Below are 8,135 nucleotides of genomic sequence, written 5' to 3' on the forward strand. Positions count from 1 at the left end.
GGACTCAGGGGAGCCAGTCACCCCTTTCCCCCTCTTGGGACAGATGGGGTTCAGGGGGCATGGGTAAGAGAGCAGGTCTAGTACCCACCTGCCTGGTGCCACCCTGTACTCCCTCACCCTCCATTGTCAGGAGTCAGATGCACTTACTGAGTTCCTACTGAGAGCCAGGGAGCTGGATACGGCAGAGAACGAAAGAAACCTCCATCCCAAGGGGCTCACTCGCACTACTCTTGGAGTCAGAAGATAGAATATACTGGGAGCCTCGAGGGTGGGGCTGTGCGAGGGAGGAAAAGGATGTGGCTGCAGGTGAGAAGACAGAAAGCAGGAGAGATCCAGCTTGACATGGGGGAGAGTGTCTCAGCCTGGGAGCAGCACATACAAAATCTGTGAGGCACTGGACTCGGCATCTGCCCAGACGTGGTTGGGAGGTGGTGGGACCTGAGGGGTAGCAGAGGCAGATCTCTCAGGACCTCATGATCACTGGGACAGTGAGGTAGGAGCTGTGGGAGGCACTGAGCAGAGAAGTGGGAGCAGGAAAACCCTGAGGGAGGAGCAGTAGGCGGGAGGGCTGTAAGGGGCAACTCCCAGTCTTCGTGCCTTGGTGGCAGTGGCTGTTTGGAGCATCAGTCTCCCTGGAGACTCCCTGGATCTGTCGTCCCTAAACACTTTTTTTTTTTTTTTATTTCTGAGGCAGGGTGCTGTACCACCTGTGCGCTGGGGTTTACTGTCTCTGATCCCCTGACCACTTCCTGCTCTGTGTTCTGTGTCCCCCGGGGAGATGTGAGCATGGCCAGGCCAGAAGCTTAAACTCTGGTGTCCTGACCTGACATCAGGGTCCACTCCCAGCTGCCTCGTTCACCACCCACCACCTATCCTGCTGCCCAAAGCAGAACTGGGAGGCACCGGATCCCCCCCCCCCCCCCCGTGACTTCTGGAATGTCTCCCAAATGTCCTCTTCTTGTCAGTCCTATCAGTCTGCCACCTCCCGCCCTAGAACAACTGTTCAAACCCTCCCCAGGCTCCGCCCATCACTGTCAACCCCCCACCCCACCCCATCCCTCTTCTTGAGGGATCAATCTGCAGATCTGTTCCTGTTATTTTTCTTCAACTTCGAGGCCTGTGAAAGCGTTTAGGGAGAAGCTGGGTCCAGGTCTCTCACCAACAGTTGTGTGAGGAGAGGCTCTTGTGCCACTTCAGACATGGAGTTGACTCTGGGCTTGGCTGTGGACCTCGCCTTCCAGTGCCTCCCTGGTGCCCAGTCCACAGGATGGTCTCCCATGGGTGCTACCTGCTAGCTGCTGACCACAAACTTCTGCATGTGATTAGGGGATCATTCCATTGGTGATATCATAGGGCAGAGACCCCGAGACCTGGGATGCTGTGAGGGTTCCAGTGTCTGGAAGTGGGCAGTGGCTGTATTAGAACACACGTAGGGTGTCTGTTCCATGTGGAGTCCCTGGCAGGGCCTGGCTATTTCCCCGGCACAAGAGCTATTTTCAGCCCTCAGAAGCAGGAAATAAGTCATAGTCAGAGCAGGCCGGCAGGCCCGGCACCCCAGGTGCAATGGATGTGCCTTGACGGAAGGGCAGCCACCATCCAGAAGACAGGAAGGAGGCCCTCTCCCCAGCAAAACAGGAGGCCCGCAGGCCCCAGAGGTGACACTGGCTCTAACATCTGCCCACACCTGGGGCCCATGGGGAGGACAAGGGTGATTGCCAGCCTCTTCCTCCAACCCAATTCACTGTGTCCGGAATTGCTGCAGGCTGGGTTTACTGCAGCATGCGTTGCTGGCCCTGCGTTAGAGACCTAAGAGGAGACTTGTCCCTGCGACGCGACATGGACAAACAGCTGCATCCTCCAAGCAGCTGCATCCTCTGAGCGGTCGCATCCTCCAGGCCCCAGGGGCCACTGCAAGGTGTGGGGCCAGGCAAGGGCTGTTTTTGCTTCAGCTCTCATCTACCATCTGGAAACAGCCAGTCAAATGCTCCCCTGCCAAGCCTCAGTTTCTCCCTTCCCTCTCAAGCCTTAGCTGCCTTGTCTGTGACCAAGTCCAGAGAGCTGTAGCTGCAAAGCCCCTTCCTCCCCACCCCTGCTCTCCACACATAGTGGCCTTTGGAGGTCAAGACCACCTTGTCTTCCTGTACGAGCCTGGGACACCCAGGGTAGATCTTGCTGGGTGTAAAGGGAGTTGCTAACGGCCCGCAGCCCAGATGGTGGGCAGTGTGCGTCAGCTGTGGCAGCCTAAGAATGACAGAATGACTTTCACTTCCCCACTGTGTCCATGTCACCCACCCCTACTCCTGTAGTCTCAGTTCCCCCTGGCTGTGAGCTGTCACCCTTTTCCCAAAGAAGCTGTGGTCTCAGGACTTGAGCTGGACAGCGTGTGGCTTCAGCAGTGCCCAAGAGGCCTAGTCCCCAAAGAGGGGCATTGTAGACATGGAGTCCTAAACAGTCAGGCAGCCTGGCCAGTGCCCACCAACACGGAACTAGGATGTGACCTCTCGATAGGGAGTTTGGAAGTTACGTTTTCTTCAAATAATACGCATTGTCTGTGTTAAAAAATATATAAACCAGCAGGGTTGGAAGATGGTTCGGACAATAAAAAGGTGCTTGTCGCCAAACCTGGTAACCTGAGTTTGATCCCTAGGACCCATATGATGGAAGGAGAGACCCAACTCCCGTAACTAGTCCTCTGAACTTCCTGTGTGCACTGTGGCAAGCATGCGCACCCCAAAGACCCGGGAGCTCTCCTGGCCCCCTCTGCATGCTGGACTTTCCAGCGATCCATCTTTAGGCATGGTGCTGGATCTGGTCTCACACCGAGGACAGAGTTAGGAGTCAGTTAGCCAGGCCAAGGGCAAGGTAGTGCGGAGTTTTTGGACAGTGGGAAGATGCCGCCATCTGCACCTGTAAACTGTTGGGCAGTTTGGGAGGGCTTCCTGGGAGAGGCGGCCATCTCAAAGCATAGGAGCTCCTTCAGGGATGAGTTCAGGGGAGGGAGAACAGCACAAGTCCCCTCTCTCCCTCAGCCCCACACGGCCTGGACCTCCCTCCTGCCTTGTCTGTCCTAACCTCCTCCTCCGCAGGCCGGAAGGAAGCTGAGGTGGGAATCTAGCCCCACAGTTCCCAAATGAGGAGAAACTGCTTGCAAGGAAAAAAATAACATTAATCCCATTGTCTCCGCTCCCAGATCCTGCTTGAAAAACAAAAACAAACTCAGGCTGCAGCTGGGAAGGGTTTTCTCTGGCAAAGCCGTAGGCTTGCCTAGGAGGGGGCCCTGTGACCACGCCAGTTTGCCCTGGGTGATGCGGGTGGGCACCAAGTGTTGCCCCTAGATCCTGGCCAGTCCGTACCCCCATTCCAGACTTGCCAGCTAGGCTGGCTGACTACACCCACGGGCTCTAGAAGCAGGGTCACCCTGTCTAGCCACAGGGCTCACTAGGGGCTGGCACTCCTGTCTTCTAGCCCTTCTTCCTTATTTCCCATCGAGAGACATGTGCAGATCACCTACCTCACCTATTCCTAGTGGAAGACAGAGGAGACCAGAAGGTGCCACAGTGACAGGGACAGGACAGGAGGCACGGCCCAAGGGACAGGACATTGGACGCCTCCCCACCCCCCCCACATATACCTCAAGTGGCCTCCAGTTCTTTTTTTTTTTTTTTTTTTTTTTCGGAGCTGGGGACCGAACCCAGGGCCTTGCGCTTGCTAGGCAAGTGCTCTACCACTGAGCTAAATCCCCAACCCCGGCCTCCAGTTCTTATTTGGGCTTGGCACCATGTTGCATGGCACTACTACACACACACACACACACACACACACTGTGAGCCTCTCTATTCAATCCTCAGCTGGTGCTGTTTTACCTGGACTAGTTCTGCACCTGCCTAGCCATCTGAGGTCACCCCAGGGAGACAGGGGTCTGCCACTATCCCACAGGCATGAGGGACTGCACTAGGAGAACCAAAACAAATGTGCGGGTGGGAAGGTAGTGCACTGGCCACAAACAGTCCTAAGGTGCTGTGAGCCTTTTTCCAGCCACCCCCAGCACCCCTGCTTCATGGCAGAATCAGGTGGAGGCTCTGTGTACAGCGACCTGTGCTCAGAGAAGACCCAGAAGCCCAGGGTTCTGTGCTGGCAGCTCTGGAAGTTGCCCCCTCCTTCCCTTTTCCTCCAAGGCTGACCTCAGCAGCCCCAGCTGGGCTTTTCCCAGAGCCGAGGCAGGAAACACAGGCCCTGAGTGTTTGTTCAGGCCGGGCAGGGCTCCGGGCAGGCGAGGCGGAAATGGCCACAAGATGTTTGTCCAAGTGGGAGTCAGGTTCCCCACAAGGGAAGGAGGAGGAGGTCCGGAGGAACGGGCCGAGTCAGCACACTAGACCTATCCTTGCCTCCCTGACCCGCAGAGGCAGACTGCACACAGTAGGTGCTTGCTGTATGCAGAATGCCAGTCAGGAAGTTGGCATCTCCCTCAGACAGAGCTTGGAGCTGAGCCTAAGACCCACAGCACCACCTCTTCCATGCCCAGCTGAGCACGCACCCCATCAGCAGCCATGTGTGGCCCCAGCCCCATCCCCTCCCTTTCCTCTTCTCCCTCCGCTAGCCAAGGCCCTCGCCTCTTTCAGACAAAGCAGTGTGTGACTGTCTCGATTGTGACATTGCAATTGAGCATCTCCGAGTGTGACTGTGTCTGGGAACTGGTCATTACGGAGGTGGTTAGGACTGTGAGAAGGCGGCCTTCTGCATGCTCAGGAGAGGGCCTGGGAAGAAGACTAGGGGCACCTTGACCTTGCTTGGGCTTCAGTTCTACCTCTAGAACTGAAGAAACACATTACTGCTGCAGAGCCACCCAGACAGCCATGACAAGGGACACCCCCCACCATACACCTCCATCTCCATTCTGCACATCACCCTGGCATCTGCCTTAGGCCTCTGACACTGTCCCTTTGCCCTGGCAACACACCTGCCCCTCCTCCAGCCCCTGCCATCCCTCCCCAGGCTGCTGCCTTCTGCTGCTTAACTCTGGACTCTGCTCAAACATTCCTTTTGAAGAAGTCAAAGGGTTGCTGGGGTTTTGGTCTGGATGGTGCCCCTAGGTTGGGCACACAGCATGGAGTCAAGATTTGCCTCCCACCCTTGAAAGGCAGAATGCCTAGGTGTCAGAGGTAGAGTTGGGCTTCTAGTCTAGGCAGGAGGCCCCCTGCTGGCCAGGCTTGTCCCACTGTTCCCTTGGTCTTACACACCTCGTTCAGCCTGTTATCCGATTCTTCTGGAGACCCTCTGTCTGGGAGGGAGGCCGGAAACAAAACAGGCAGGGACAGGCCAGACCAGACCTCCTGGGCTGGTGGAAATTCATATCCTTGCAACCTGAGCTGGCTTGAGATTTCCCTCCTGGCCGGCAAGGGGCATGCAGGCTTCTGTAGGCTTCTAAGAGGGAGAGCCTCTGGGTTTGTAAGAAGCCGGGACCCTGTAGAATAGCTATTGAACTGAAGAGTGGCACACCTAGCCTGTTATCTTAGCGCTTAGGAGGTGAGGGCAAGAGCATGAGGAGGCCGAAGACATCCTAGGATACACAGCAAGGGCAAGATGGCCAAGAGCTACCTGGGACCTGACTCAAACAAACCAAACCAAACTGGTGTGGCAGAGCTGGTGAGGTGGCTCAGTGGTTAGAATCTTACACCACAGTTGTACAGGGCCAGAGTTCAGATCCCAGCACCCACAGCAGGTGGCCCACAGTCACTCCAGCTCCTGGGAATCCAAAGCATTTTTCTGGCTTCTGCAGGCACCCGAGAGCATATGGCACACACAGAGACACATAAGGGAGGGAGAGATGGCACTAGGGTCTAGCAAACCTATGTCAAACATGGTGGGGCCATGCTAGGCGAGTGATGCGGGCTACCATTGTGGGCTTTCTTTCTTTCTTTCTTTCTTTCTTTCTTTCTTTCTTTCTCTCTTGATTTACTTTTATTTCATGTATGTGCTTTGTCTTCATGTATGCATATGCATCACATGAACGCCTGGTGTCTAAGGAGATCAGAAGGGAGTGCTGAATGGGAACTGAAGTTGCTGCTGGCTGACCTGAACCCAGGCCCTCTGGAGGAGCAGTGCGGGCTCTCAATGGTTGATCTCCAGGTCCCCGTCTCAAAAAGTTTAGCAGTTTCTCTTCATAAAAGTCAACCAGGCAGGAGAGATGGCTCAGATGCTAACGTCTCCCTACACAAGTGTGGACACGGAGTTCAGAACCCAGGACTGAGAGAAAAAGCCACAATCTGGGAGTGGAATCAGATGCCCGTGATGCCAATGATGGGAAAGACAGGCGGAGGCGGTGTGCCCTGGAGCTCACTGGCTGGCTAGCCTAGTTGTGTGGTGAAAACTCCAGACCAAGGAGACTGTACCACAGAGAAGGTGCCCAGGGAGGGTTCTTCCTCTGATCGCCACAAACATGTCAGCTCACATCCACGCACGTGCAGATTCAGATTTAGACAGCTCAGCAGTCTTGAAGCTGTGTGTGGGAATGGCATGAAAAGAAGAGCTAACCCAACCTGGACTAATGTCACAGAGAAACTGAGAAATGAGCCGGTGAGGTGGGCAGACAAAGGAAGAGTCACACAACGGAAGGAAAAGGAAGCTACTGCTCATCCACAGGGCAGCAGGGATACCTTTGAAGCCAGGCACACTGTGGCCATTCCTTCCCAGCCCTCTTGGTGTCTCATGCCAGCGGCGGGCAGTGAGGCAAGTGGCTGGTCAGAAGCCTGCAGTCACTGTTCCGAATTCCAGGACTATCCCGACCCATTGTCCCGGCTGGGCTGGGCCGTAGGGCGGACTTAGAGGTGACTCTCTGGTTGTCTGTGCAGCACATTGAGCCCAAGGTCTGCTGACTGGGGCTGGAGTCCTGGACCTAACCCTAGTTGCCTGTGTGAGGGGTGGTGGTGGCTCTGTTTCTCTGGGTCGTAGTGTTTGTAGCCTCAGTACTTCTTCTCTAGTTGGGGGTGACTTGGGAGACACTGCTCCCAGCAGGCAGGGCCACCATGGCTCCCGTGTGTGTGTGTGTGTGTGTGTGTGTGTGTGTGTGTGTGTGTGGTCTATGCTTGCCTCTGTAGGTGAACCACTGAAATAGGTTTCCCCTTCTGGTGGGAAGGAATGGGTAGACACAGGCCAGCGGTCATAACGATGTTTTGTTTGAGATGGGGGTGTCTCAGGCAGCCCGGGTTGGCCTTGAACTTCCAATGTAGCCAAAGGTGGCCCTGACCCTGCACATCTGATCTTCCTGTCTCTACCTCCCAAGTGCTGGGATTACAGTATGCTCATTAAGAGTTCAATTGCTGGGGCTGGGGATTTAGCTCAGTGGTAGAGCGCTTACCTAGGAAGCGCAAGGCCCTGGGTTCGGTCCCCAGCTCCGAAAAAAAGAACCAAAAAAAAAAAAAAAAAAAAAAAAAAAAGAGTTCAATTGCTGGGGGCTGGGGATTTAGCTCAGTGGTAGAGAGCTTACCTAGGAAGCGCAAGGCCCTGGGTTTGGTCCCCAGCTCCGAAAAAAAGAACCAAAAAGAAAAAAAAAGAGTTTAATTGCTGGGATGGAGAGAGTGCTCAGTGGTTAAGAGCACCTGACTACTCTTCCAGAGGTCCTGAGTTCAATTCCCAGCAACCACATGGTGGCTCACAACCATCTGTAAAGAGATCTGACGCCCTCTTCTGGTGTGTCTGAAGACAGCTACAATGTACTTATATATAATAAATGAATAAATCTTTAAAAAAAAAGAGTTCAATTGCAGAAATGAGAGCGTGTATAGCAGGGCCCACAGGACAAAGGCTATAGGAGTGGGTTGTGGTGGACATGCTTAAAGATGGCGTGGAGAGGTAAGGGACCGGGCAAGTGAAGCCAAAGAGGGTTTTTGGGAGCCCAGACTTAGGGATGTGGCAATGAATTGAGAGTCAAATCCACAGCGATAGGGCTGGGTAGGCTGTGTGGTCAGTGACTTCTATCTCTGCCATGTCCGTCTGACATGGAAAGCAGCAGGGTTGGGGGCATTTGAATACCAACTCCCCTTAGGCAAGAGTCACATGACTTTACTTTGTACAACTTCTCAGGAGACAGACTAAGTGCAAAAGGAAATTACCTGGGCCAGAGGCTTTTGTCCTGCCAG

The sequence above is a fragment of the Rattus norvegicus genome, chromosome 4 (genome assembly GCF_036323735.1).
Source record: "Rattus norvegicus strain BN/NHsdMcwi chromosome 4, GRCr8, whole genome shotgun sequence".
NCBI lineage: Eukaryota > Metazoa > Chordata > Mammalia > Rodentia > Muridae > Rattus > Rattus norvegicus.